The sequence below is a fragment of the Muscardinus avellanarius genome, assembly GCF_963383645.1.
Source record: "Muscardinus avellanarius genome assembly, chromosome: 8".
Lineage (NCBI taxonomy): Eukaryota > Metazoa > Chordata > Mammalia > Rodentia > Gliridae > Muscardinus > Muscardinus avellanarius.
The window spans coordinates 98,154,717-98,169,018 of NC_137794.1; positions in this window are offsets into that span (position 1 = coordinate 98,154,717).

A 14,302-nucleotide genomic window follows, 5' to 3' on the forward strand; every position below is an offset into this window, starting at 1 on the left:
CAAAATAAAGACTAAAAAATAGGGCTGGGAGTGTAGCTCAGAGGTAGAATACTCCTGGGTTCCACTGCCAGTACCACACACAAAAAAAGTCATAAAGGAAGTACTGACATATGGAAGTATTCATACAAAAAAATATAAAGTATGTTTATTTTTACATAATATATAGTAAGATACCTAAAAGGTATATTATGCCTTTAAAAATAAAATACTTAAATTCTGGTAAAATGTATTATATAAATGAATGCCAATAACAACTTAATGGTGTATTTGATTTTAGATTTCAGAGAATGCCTTAGCTTTTACCTTTTTCTTTTTCCTTTTCTAGCACTGGTGAATTGAACCCAGGGCCTTGCACATGCTAGGTAAACATTCTACCACTGAAGGTAAAACTACACATTAGCCCAGCTTTTATCATTTCAATTTAAATTAAGCTGACTTTGCTATGCCTCACATTGCAGAGACCTCATCATATACTTAACCAAAATTTTATTAAAAGTTTGTCTTTTTATTCCAACTTAGCATGATGTTCCACCCATTTTCCTGCAAATGACATAATTTTGTTTTTCTGATGGCTGAGCAAAACTCCAAGGAGCATATATAACATATTTTCTTTATCCATTCATCTGTTGACAGATACTTAGGTTGGTTCAGTAACTTGACGACTATAAATAACTTGACGATTATAAATTTACACTGCTATAAACATGGATATGCATGTATCACTGTAGTATTCTAACTTGTTTCATTCCTAGTTTTTTTTTTTTTTTTTTTTTTTTTTTTTTTTTTTTTTTAGCAGTCCTGGGGATGGAAACCCGGGGCATTCTACCTCTGATCTATTACCCCAGCCCTATTTCTTCTTTATTTTGATATAGGGTCTCACTCATGCAAAGGGCCTGTCTCACTAAGTAGTAGCTGAGGCTGTCTGTGAACTGTGATCCTCCTATCTCAGCCTCCCAAATCCTGGGATTACAAGCATGCGCCACCACACCCAGCTTCATTCCAAGTCTTTTTTTTTTTTTTTTTTTTTGCTCTGGGGATAGAACTAGGGACATTTGACCTCCAAGCTACATCCCCTGCCCTACTTTTTTACTCTTAATTTAGAAACAGGGTCTTGCTGAGTTGCAGAGGGCCTCACTAAGTAGCTGAGGCTGTCAGAGAACTGCAATCCTCTGGTCTCAGCCTCCCAAATGCTGGGATTACAAGTGTGCACAACCACACCCGGCTTATTCCGAGTCTTTTGAAGAACTTCCATACTGATAATTTACAATCCCACCAACAGTGTATAAATTATTTGTTTTCAGCTACATTCTCTCCAACATTTATTATTGTTTGTATTCTTGATGACTACCATTCTAACAAGTGAGATGGACTCAGAAAATCAAAGGCCATATGTTCTCTCTCATATGTGGAAGTTACAGACATAGGAAAGAGAAGAGACCTCATGAAAATGAGGACAGAGACCAGTAGAATAGTAGGAGGGGGGGACTGAGGGAGGGATCAAGGCAAGGGAAAAAACTGAAGAGGAAGGATGGAAGGAAAGAGGGAAGGAAACAGACCAAATCATGTTACGTTTTATATCAATGTATCACTACCGATCTCACTAACCTGCAGGGAGGGAGAAGGGAGAAAGGGGAGGGTACAGGGTAAGAGATGGTGTGTGCATGCATTAATGCATCACTGAATCTCACTAGGATATATAATTAAAATGCATCAATAAAAAATTAAAAATATGAATCCATTTAAGATTGTAGCTATCAATTTTTCCTTCTACATATTCCTGATAAATTCTGTAACAAATTAACAGAGCAAGACTTACTTAAAATACACAAAGAATGTATCAAGAAAATAAAAGTTCTGTGGCTACCAGAGCAAAACACTGCTGAGGGTAATATTTTCATTCATTCATTAAGCATCTATCTATTGTTCAGCTGCTCTGTACCAGGCACTGTGTTTGTCACTGCACTATAACGATTATTTTTGCTCTTCATTTTTATTTTGAGACAGGATCTCACTATGTTGCCCAGCCTGGATTCAAACTTGTGATCCTCCAGCCTCAGCCTCTCCCAAGTAGCTAGGATTACAGATGCAATGGTGTGACACTATTATCAGCTGCAATATAAAGACTAGTAAATCGTGGTGCCTCCTCTTAAGGAGCAATAGGAGAAGGTCAAAGATAGTAAAAATTCTATTGTATTATGTGATCAATATAGATAATCAGTCTAGATAGGGATTAAAAAAGAATTCAATCTTAAAAAAGTCTTAAATATAGGCAGGTAAATTATAGGAAAGGGAGGCATTCAATGCTGAAGTAAGAGTATGTGCAACTGCAAAACAATATGAATCAACAAAATATGCTCAATCTTCCTAGTATTTCTGGACCAAAGTGAAATGCAAGGTAGTTGTGAAAGATGAGGCTAGGCAAAACATCATGGGTGCTATATGGTGCTCTACAGAGCTCAGACTTTCAGCAATTGGAAGTCATTGACAATTTTAAGTACAGAAACAGTATCTATATATTAATAAGGAATTAGACACTTAATGGTCTTTTATTTTATTTTTTTTTATCTTTAATTTTTTGGGGATACTGGGGATGGAACCCTTCTACTTCCGGGCTACACTCCCAGACCTACTTTTTCATATTTTATTTGGGAACCGGGTCTCTTATACCCACAAGGTTGGCTTCTAACCTGTGCAATCCTCCTGTCTCCGCCTCCCAAGCGCGGGGATTACAAGTATACGCCACCACGCCCGGCCTTTTCTGCTTTTTAAAACTAGTATTTTTTTTTACTTTCATCAAATAAAGTTTTATACCAAAAATAAAAGAAAGCATGGGCATATTATGCTGATTTAATTATAACTGAGCCAATTCAGTGAATTTATTTCTATAATCTTCATTTCTTCACTGGTTTGTTCCTATTATTTCTTATTTGGTTAAATGTTCTAAAGAAAAAGAGAACAAACAAAAATCTTCTAATCTCCACTACACCCTTCAACTCTCTTAATCTGGCTTTATTTTTACTAGCCCTCATGGAAACTGTTTTACTGAGATCCTCCTAAATCCAAAGGGCATATTTTACTTTAGACTCTATATTCTTTGCTCATATTACTCTAATAACTATTGCCTTCATTTTGAACTGTTTTCTTCTCTTAGTTTCATGTTGTTAACACTTCTCCAGTTTTCTTCTTATGCTCTCTGGTTATTCCTTAGTCTTAAGTGTTACCCTTCCTCAGAGTTCCACATCATTTCTTGCTCATTCTACACATTCTCTGTAAGTGCTCTCAACTTCAGAATTTTCAATTACCACCCATATGCAGAAAACTCATCTATCCATCCTGCCCAGATTCCTCTACCCAAATCCAGATCCGTACAGCTAACTATTATGTATTTGTACTTCTAGAAGGCACAGACAACTCAGTATCTCCTAAATTAAATTGCACTGTATTTCTTTTTTCAGTAGTACGAATGGAACCAAAGGACATTCTACTTGCAAGATGCACCCCTAGCCTTATTTTTTTATTCTTTATTTTGAAACAGGGTTTCACTGAGTTGCAAGGGCCTCACTAAATAGCTGAGGCTGGCGCAAACCGCAATCCTCCTGTCTCAGCCTCCCAAATGCTGAGATTACAAGCATGCCCCACCACACCGGGCTTGCAGTATAGTATTTAATATTCTAAATAAAAAGCAGATTCTTAACCTATTTTCTTCTTTCAGTGCATAAAGAGATTGATAGCTCTCTGACATATTTTCCATAGATTTTTATCTTGTTTCTAATATGGCTTAAGATCACTCCCCAAGTTGTTACATCTTTTTCTCCAACTGAAGCTTAATTCTTATCAAGCTAAAACAATAAAAAAGACCTAAATTGTTATTGACAAAACTGTTCTTGATTAGGAAGAACAGTTCTGAGTTGATATTCAATAATGACATTAAAATGTACACATTCAACACCAAAAATTATTTTGAGTAATTGAATCTTGGTGTTGAATTTTTAAAATTATGCTTAAAATTACAAATTATGAGTTAAATATGTACAAATGTTTATTTTCATAAATATTAGAGGCAAGTATAGAATTTACAAATTTAAAAGACATGCTATAAAAATCACAACAGAATGACAAGTTAATGATGACAAAATGTAATTTAAGGAGATATTCAGAGAGAAAGTTTAGTAAGAATTATGAGAAATTTTCCTGATGGATTAGATTGTGAAAACAGCTGTAGCTTTCTTATTTTGCAACAACCAGACTGAGTTCATCTCACATGCTGAAGGTTATATGCTTGACTATTACTAAGAGAGAAACCTAAAAATACAAGCAGTTTCAACAGAAGTGAGTACAGCTCTAAGAACTTGTAGGGAGTTTTTTTGTTACTATATACACATCATATGATCACACCACACAGAACACATCTTAAAAACACTTAATTCAAAAGTGCTTAAAAGAGCAAACTGCTACAATTCTGAAAAATTTCTAGATGCAAAAACAGCAACAACTTTCAAAACAGAGAAGGCAGGTAGTGGGCTCTCAAGCTTCACAATAGCCTTTCCCACACTATTCCCCTGTGAATAAGAATGTTAAAAAGGACAAACAAGAAAACCACCCATCACAAGTCCATGACACTATTAACTGCAGTCACTTAAAGAAAGGGACACTAATTCTGTGCCTGCTTATCCTTCTTTAAGTCTCTGGCCAAGCCACCTTCATGACCTAGGGGCCGCTGAGGTTCTGAGGTAAGGGACTCCCAAGGCCATCTCCCCAGGTAAGGGGCAGAGGCAGGACTTAGATCTGTATTCGATCAATGTACAAAGATAATAACAGACACGTTTATAAAAGTTTAAGAAAATAAGGCAGCTCTTCAGTAACTGGAGATTCAATATTAAGATGTTATCTGAGGAATGGAGATTGCACAACTTTGCTTGTAGTTTATTCCAACACTTAATCACCATAGTGGTCAAGAAAGTCTTTATGGTCCTCCCTCCCCTCTCCTCTCCTCTCTTTTTTGGTGGTACTGGGGGTGGAACTCGGGGGCTTTTCCACCTCTGGGCTATACTCCCAGACCTATTTTACACTTTATTTGGAAACAAGGTCTCACTAAGTTGCCAAGAGCCTCACTAAGTAGTTGAGGCTGGCTTTGAACCTGTGTGATCCTCCTGTCTCAGCCTTCCAAGCACGGGGATTACAAGTGTGTGCCACCATACCCGGCCTTAATGGTCTCTTCTAACTATAAAAGCAAATTAATTTGCTTTGAAAATATCTGTTTTAAGTTATTTAAAAGTAAGTTACATTGATAATGCATGGTATAAACATGAAACATTACACACAACAATTCTCGAAATAATTATACAACAGAGCCAACTTAAATTCCATTTTACTGTTAAATATACAAAATATAAGAAAATATAACTCATTCTGGAGAGGATATTAGAGAGATACCTCAGTTTTAAATTTTAAAACTCTCCCAGATCAGCCGGGTGTGGTGGCGCATGCCTGTAATCCCTGCGCTTGGGAGGCTGAGACAGGAGGATTACACAGGTTCAAAGCCAGCCTCAGCTACTTCGTGAGGCTCTCAGCAACCTACTGAGACCCTGTTTCCAAATAAAATATAAAATAGGTCTGGGAGTATAGGCCGGAAGTAGAAAGCCTCTGGGTTCCATCCCCAGTATCACCAAAAAAAAAAAAAAAAAAAAAAAAAAAACTCAAACTCTCCTAGATCCACTTTCTTTCTAATCAAGACCACTTTTATCAAATTAAAAAAGGCTTCACAAAGTATTGTATGATTACTCATAAATCCTGTGCAACAGGTTTAAAACTGTCAATCCCTGATTTATCAGTTGAACAGTGACACGGCAGGGCCAGTAGAAAACATACTACTAAAACTGAGGTTTCAAGCTCAAGACAAGAATAATATAAAACAATGTTTTTCTTTCCAAACTTTGTAATCGGAATCCTAACCTACCAAGTCACATCTCTATAAATTTACACTTAAATATAAATTACTGGAAAAAAGTTTTATTAGCTAAAAGTTTCAATAGCTAAAAACTATCTGTAATTGATGAGCTGTTTAACAATAGTTTCAATTTTCTCTAACAGAAGGTTCTTGTCAACTCATACTCTGTGGCTGACAAGCAATTTTTAAGAATAGTTTTAAGACATGGCATTTTCTCATACAATGAAATGAGATCTTATCATTTAAAGCATGGAGACTGTGCTTTAAATATTCTTCCAAATTCACAAAAATACAGAAGGAGATAAGGAAATAAATAATCGCAAGCTAGCAAGTCACCTAATGTACTCAAAACAGACTACAGCCTTAGGGCTGTTCTTAATGTCAGCCTGTCTCCATGACACAGACACACAGAAATACACCTTTCCCTCCCTTTCCGCATGCCAAGCTGCCTCAATGTTTTAGTCTCTACTCAAACTGTTACCTTTCCATGTACCCAAAGACAAGCTGTGGATCCCTTACTATGTATGCTCATTACACACTACATTTTCCTTGCTAATACTGGTGACAACTCAAAGTAAATCATTATTCTGTTTAATATGTATCTTCATAAAAAATCTCTAAGCTCCATGAAGGTTAGACCATCTCTGTGTCATTCTTGTTTTCTCTGTATTCAAAACTCTAACTCAGTTATATAGATTCATTTGTATAAATACAAACAAGAATTATAATACAAGACAATAACAAAATGAATTCAAAAACAAATTAAGATTTTTGATTTTATCAGCCATAAAAAGTCAGTGGTACAGGAAATGGTGAGGAACACCTGTAATCTCAATACTTGGGAGGCTGAGATGGAAAGATCACAAATTAGAGGCCAGCCTCAGCAACGTAGAGAGACATGCATCAATCTAGAGAGACCCTATTTGAAAACAAAAAATAAAAAGGGCTGTAGATGTAGCTTGGAGGTAGAATGCCACTGGGTTCAATTCCCAGTACCTCCCCCAACACACACACCACACACCACACACCACACACACACACACACACACACACACACACACAAAATGGTGTCATAAGTAACATGTTCCAGGCATAATACCCAGAATATGATATATCTAATAGCTGGGCATGGTGACCCGAGCTTATATTTCCAGTCCTTGGGAGGCTAAGACAGGAGGATCACAGTATCAAGGACAACCTCACCAAGTAGTGAGGCTCTCATCAACCTAATGAGATTCTGTTTCAAAATAAAAAAAGAAATAGGGCTGGGGATATAGCTCAGAGGTAGAATGCCCCTCGGTTCAATACCCAGTAGTCACACACACACACACACACACACACACCCCGCATCCATTAAAAAGAAAATCAATGGGAAAGATAAAAAGAAAGTTAACTTCAATCTTCCAGTTTTATAATCTTAAAAATAATATAATAAAAGACAGAGGAGGAAACATGTACCTTTATGCTGATCCATCATTTTAATTCCCAGACTAATGGTTTTTACTAGGAAGAACTGAATAGAGGCACCACATTCAAAAAGAAAGATAAAGGTAAACGTCAGCACTTACACAAATGCCTGAGTAGGATACAAGGTGAGGAAAAGAAGCTCAAAATAGGAAGTGGCATCAGCCTACTGCTTAATATGACGATCAACATGCTATTAGATAAAATAGAATTCTATTTATTTATTTATTTTGGTGGTACTGGAGTTCCTGGAAGCCCTTCTACCTCCGGGATACACTCCCATGGGCTACACTCCCAGACCTATTTTTTAACGTTTTTATGTGGAAACAGGGTCTCTTAAGCCAGCGAGGCTGGCTCCAAACCAGCGCGATCCTCCTGTCTCCACCTCCCAAGCGTGCGCCACCATGCCCGGTGTTAGAATTCTATTTAAAAGTAACATGCTGTTCCAACGTAAGGTTGATGGGGGAACTAAACAGACTGTTCAGGTAATTAACCATCATTACAAATAACTTCATGATTGAAGTTTAAGTTTAGCAATCAGTTCATCCTTTGTATAGTCAGAGGTATTAGTTCACAATAAATACAAACACTCGCTGAATGATTTGTTAGCAGGCGCGCACCATTTTAGAGATCATAATAAATCTATACTCCAGTTGGACTATTTTAAAAACAGTGAGTGGGTTAGGGATGTAGCTCAGTGATAAAGTGCTTACCTAGCAATCGAAAGGCATTGAGTTCAATCCCTAGCACTGGAAAAAAAAAAAAAAAAGAAAGAAAGAAAGAAAGAAAGAAAGAAAGAAAGAAAGAGAAAATAATATTAAATTCTCAATACAAAACAGTCCAAAATGGCTAAATGGGGTACTATGTGTATACATACTCTTATTAAACTTCAGTTGACTTTTTAATTTATAGGATGAATTTATAGGATGAACACAGAAACTTTTTCAAGTTTTTATCCTTCCAGACATGATATAATCAAAACATACTTTTTTTTGTCTAAATATGGTCATGAACAGCTTACTACAAAGTGAAAGTTCTAACTACTTGCAATGTTTTCCACTAAATAAACAAAATTATAACAGAATTAAAATCAGAAGTTAAAATATTAGCAAATATTTAATACTCAGCAAAAAGCCTATTTGAATTGATATTTAGATAAAAATAGTTCACCAAATAGCAGAACACCATGTATTCACTTTGAGGCAATGGTTCTACTCTGAAATCTAGAACTCTGCAAAGGTAGGTTACAATTATGTGTGTCCAATAGGCTATAAACATACAGTTCTCATAAGTAGATTTACTTTGCTTTATACAAGTCACATTTTTACAAAGTTTTATGTATAATTAATTTTATTCATAGTCATAAACTTACAAAGCGTATTAAATGCAGTTATATGAGGAACTACTATACCTAGTGCTAACATGACCTACTCTTAAAAAAAACAAAACTCTTTTGGTAAAAGATAATTAAGATATACCTGTTAGTATCTAACACCTACCTATAGAAACCTACAATATAAATGCAAGTAGTCAAGGTGAATCTAATTCATCACAGGGAATTCAATAATATTTTATAATGCCTTTATGATTCGAGGCTTTGACATGAAAGTCTACAAAAACAATGCTATTTTACAGTACAACACTCAGTACGTACTAATTAATTTTATCAACACAAACTGTCTCACAATCTTAAATTTAAGTCTGTCCAAAATTATATGGACTGCCATAGGGTTAATCCCACTAAATTAGTGATATTTTAGAAACATGTAACATCAAATAGTAAACACACTAACTGATGCCTATTTTTGGTGACCTTAAAGTACCTCTCTATATAGTATTACTATATAATGGTACATTTTATTAGGACACTTTATTTTAAAGAGTCCCCCAATACTAGACCTACATAGAGAAATACTAGAATGAAATTAAACACCTAGTACACTTACAAACTTCAGTTCTCTTATACACAAAACTCCGCCCACTACTTTAAAAATCACGAAAAAAGTTGTCGCCACATTAAAGTATCAGGTTTTTTAAAAAAAAACTGGCAATTTAAGAAGTTAGCAAAACACCATGTTATCCCTAATTAAACTTCTACAGTGAGAAACAGTGACTAAGCACAAGTAAGAGTGATTCGGCGAAAACTGTTATGTTGAAATCTACACCTTTGGAAAATCCTAAAGGCTATTTAGGCATATTCCTTTTGCCAAGTCAACAATTGGACTGCTTTGGAAAGCCTTCTACCAGCAAATGCCAAAACGTGTTGATTTTTAGATCTTTCAAGAACACAATACCGTATTGAAATTCAGAAATGAAAAATCAGAAAGTTCGGGTTTTTGTATTAAAAGTTTTGTTAACCCACACGGATAGGAGAATGCCCATAAATAACTTTATCTTGGATCACAGTCAACTTAGAAATCTTGAAATAAAAGGTCAATCCCTTCCCAAGCATCTTGGATCTGGGACTTTCGACAGCGCTCAATGAGAAAAACAAGAGAAAGGCAGAGAGAGCAATGGAGTACTAGATCCGTGGTAAACACAGAGTGCACTGTCACGTTAAAAACAGAGCCACAGAGGTGCTCAGACTCCACCGCGCGTCGTGGCCCCCTTCCAGGCAATGTACTTCCAAGGATCAGGACACGACACAAATAACCTCCCAGGTCTGAAAAAAATCAAGGAGTTTCCCTTTAACCAGGGCTGAGGCTTAAGGCTCCGATCCTCTCACTTCCATGAATGGAAAAGTTACCAACTTCGCTCATGCCGCGGAGACGGTCGAGGATGCCTCCCAGCCGCGCGTTAACCCGTGCGCCCCCGAGGACCCAAGTTTCTGAACGCCGAAGGAAGAGGCGGCTGGGCTTCCCCGGGTGTGCCAAGCGTTAACTCCGCTCGCCCCTCTTCGACACGCAGGCACACACACAGGGGCGCGCTGGGGCCCGGGCCTTTGGGGATGGGGTCGCCATTTGCCGACGGCCCCCGGGGCTGGCCGCGCCGGCGGACGCCCTCCCGCTGCCCCGGCCCCGGCCCGCCGACCCCAGGCCGCCGCCGCCCCGCACCTGCGGCCCGCGACACTCACCGGCCGGCGCGGCCCCACCGCGGCCCAGGCCCCGGCTGCTCCGGCCGTCGTGCCCGGCAGCTCCGCGCTGTCCCGGCGCCCCACTCCCGGCCGGAGCCGCCTGCCCCGCGCCTCGCCCGCCGCCCGGCCGCCGCCTTTTCTCTTCTCCTCTGTCTGCGCCGCCAGCGGCCCCTCCTCGCGCGCCGCGCCCCGACCCGCCCCGCCGCGCCCCGCCCCGCCCACCGGCCGGCCGCGGCCGCCAGCCCGCGGACGCGCGCGCGCACGCACGCACGCACGCTGGGCGGGCGCGCCCTCTGACCCCGCGGCGACGTGGCGGAGGGGAGGGCGGGAGGCGCGGGGGCGTGGCCTAAACTGCGAGGCGCCTGCGACTGCGCAGTTGCAGAGTCCTGCGGACCCGCGGAGTCCTGTTCGGTTTTCGAGTCTTTATTCCTGGAGGGAGTCCTGCCCTCTGGCTTTACGGTGGAGGAAACAGGCCCGAGCAGAGTGACTTGTTCTTCTCCCCGGGTGTAGGAGCCGCAGCCCAGAGCCCCGAGCGCGCCGATCTCTTCCTATGGGCTGGAATGTGCAGGAAACGGGGCGGCTCGCGCTGAGTCTCTTGAGGATCGCGGCCACAGGCCGGCCCGCTGGCTTTCTCAGCCTGGCCAAGCCACGAGATTTAGTGTCACGACCCGGTTGTGACCCGCTTTCCCTTGCAGGGTTCTGGATTCCCGGGCAGGGTGCTCAGCCCTGGAGCCTTTCCTGGGCAGCCCACCAAGGTCTGCTTTGTGAAGGAGCGAGGTATCCTCCACTTAGGTAGTCCAGCCGGGAAGGGGCCTTGATACGGCTCGTGCGAGACATTTTGGAAAAGACTGAGGATTAAAGACGGACCACATAAAGAATGGGTGTCCACGCCCAGCTGCTACCGCTAATACTGGGTCTAAAGTCAAGGGACAGTGATTCATAGTACTGAGCAGTGGGCGGCATCCATCCGGTAGACGCCTGCCCACTGCAACCTCAGAACTATAATAAAGAAAAGATGCCTGTGATCTGGCTGTGCGAGTGGGTACATAGATAGGAAACACTGTTTTGTCCTCTTTGTGTGTGTGTGTGTGTGTGTGTGTGTGTGTGTGGCTACATTTTTACCTCCTATTGTTCCTTGGAAAAATCAACTCTCACTGCAAAGAAATGTCTATAGACATTGGATTTTTAAAGATTAGTAAAAACAAAATCTTGACTCAGTCAAGGATAGCCACTGAAAAATAGAAACCCTAAGAACTAAGAACTGAATACCTTTAAGGGGAAATGAGACAGGCAAATTACCTCTCAGTCTTAAGGGGTTAGCAGCCAAACTAGAAAATTAGGAGCCAAAAAGTAGACTAGTCCTCAGGGCTTTGGGCATGAGGTAACATCCCAGGAGAAGAGAGACTGGGAAAGTCAGCTCAGCCTTCTGAGATATGTGCTCAGCTCAGCCTTCTGAGATATGTGCTCAGCAGAAATGCTAGCTCAGAAAATAGAATTTCCAGAAAGGAGCAATGCCAGGTGCTGAGGGATAAATGCATGCAGAGAGTAGTCACTAGGGTAACCTGCAGTTACCTTTACCTTATCACCTGGTAAAACACACATCCTTAGGTAGACATCTAAAATGGTCATGAAACATGCTAGGTATGAAATAGCATGAAGAGCACAGGCACACTGAAGTTCCTTCCGCCTCTACGTGTGACAGCAAGAAACCATGTTAGTCAGGAGCAGTGGCGCACACCTGTAACCCCAGTGCTTGAGAGGCAGAGACAGAAGGAAGGCAGGTGCACAGCCAGCCTCAGCAACTTAGTGAGACCCTGTTTCAAAATAAAACAAGGCTGGGAGTGTAGCTCAGAGGTAGAAGGAGGCCCCTGGGTCAACACCCAATATCCCTCCCCCCCAAAAAAAGGCCAAGCTTCTACCTACCCTGTAGATACCATAAAAGTGATTCCCCTTTGTTCTTCGTCTGAGTCAGACTGGTATCTCTGCCCCTTGAGTTGCTCTCTCCCTTCTGCTTTAGCCAAAGTCTTTAATAAAACCGTACTTAGGTTTAATTTTTTTCAGGGTCCATTATTTGTTTCTATAATTCTGGATCCTAGAGCCCAAGGTCAGTAATGAGGTTAGGTAATTATTAATTAATAAATGATCTAATTTGTCTGCAAGTGAGTTCTTGTCCTATGTTCAGTTTGAGAGCTACTGTCCCGAAAGCCAAGGAGGACTGAGAAGAGGTGGGAGCTAGCTGGTGGGGGAAGTCTGGGTTCTGCTACACTATTGACTTTCTACTCCCTGCCCTGCTTCCTGTGCCTTAGTTGTCCTCCCGTAAAATAAAGGGCTCTGGGTTGATGATTCCTCAGGCCTTTCCCTTCTATTTACAATCCCATGATTGTGCTGATTAAAATTTGGGGCTTTCCTCTTACTAAGTCACCTGTCTGACATTAGGTCACTCCCACCTCAAGCTAAGTCACTTAGGCTGGAAACATGATCATATTTTTCCCTCTCAATAATATCCTATGCCCGAGCAGTCCAAATATATATATATTGTAAATTTGGGTTTCTGAAATTGCCCAACCACTCCTTTCTAGTGTTTCCTATCTCAAACTTACTATTAACATAATTTTCAAGGAACCTATTCATCTGTAATATCTATATTATGCCCATGAGCTAAAGTCTCATTTCTGTTCTTAGTTGCTCAAAGGTAATTTTCCATCTGACCTGGATAATTTCCTTTTTTTAAATTCCCTCCACCAAACAGTATTCATAAGGCCCCTATGCTCATATAATGGCAGGCATGAAGTTCTTCCCTCTCAAGCATTTATCTCTAATCCCATGTCTTTTATGATGGGCTTTTTTTTTTAAAAAAAAAGCATATACTATCTATTTTTAATATCTCATGTACAACAAAGTTCACTACTATGACCTGTTTCATAAATTTATTTCAGTGCACAGATTTATCTCCCAGTTGCATGAAGGAAGCAGGTTTTGTTGTCATTGGGCCTAAGTTGGTCTGTTCACTGCTGAAAGCCAATACTTAGGAGACAGAAGGGAAATCAGGTTTATTCAGGGATGCACCCTGAGGAAATGGGGGAAGCTATTGTCCCCCCACAAAAGACCATCTCAGGGTACTCATTTACACAAAAGGACTTTCAGGGAGGGAAATGAGGTGCAATGGGACAATAGAGAGAAAGGCCTTGTGCCAATTCTTCATCCAAGGCTTTTATGTCCTTTGTTTTTCTATGGCTTGAAACATTACAATTGACCTTGACCTCCCATCACTGATTCCTATGATCCCTTAGATAAATGCATTGCTTTTGCGCAAGTTAAACCTGACAGCAGTTTACAGAGTTTGTGATAGTTAATGCAACAGACTAGAATAAGGAGTGGTGGTATACGTTCTCATGTTCTCATAGGGTCACCAGATATCAAAGGTTTTGTAGAGTTTAAGAAATATTATTCAACAGTTAACATTTGGAATCTTGTATGCCCCTGGGTTCCACCCCCAGTAACACACACACACACACACACACACACACACACACACACACACACACAATTAGAAGGTAGGGCAAATGGAGAGGAAGTCAAAGGACAACTTGCCAAGGGGCCACTGTTACACTGTGTTGCTTTTATAGCTCCCTGGAGTATCCTTGTACATTGCAGCTACTTGGTGTAGGTTTGTTGCTCTGAAAGTAAAATGTTTCCCCTCACTTCATGCTATCTCCGGTTTGTATCTTATACCTCCCTAAGATGTATGATTACAATTTACCAATAAAACATAAAAAGAAGTAGCCTGGGAAAATGCCAGGAATCACCACTCTCTTCAA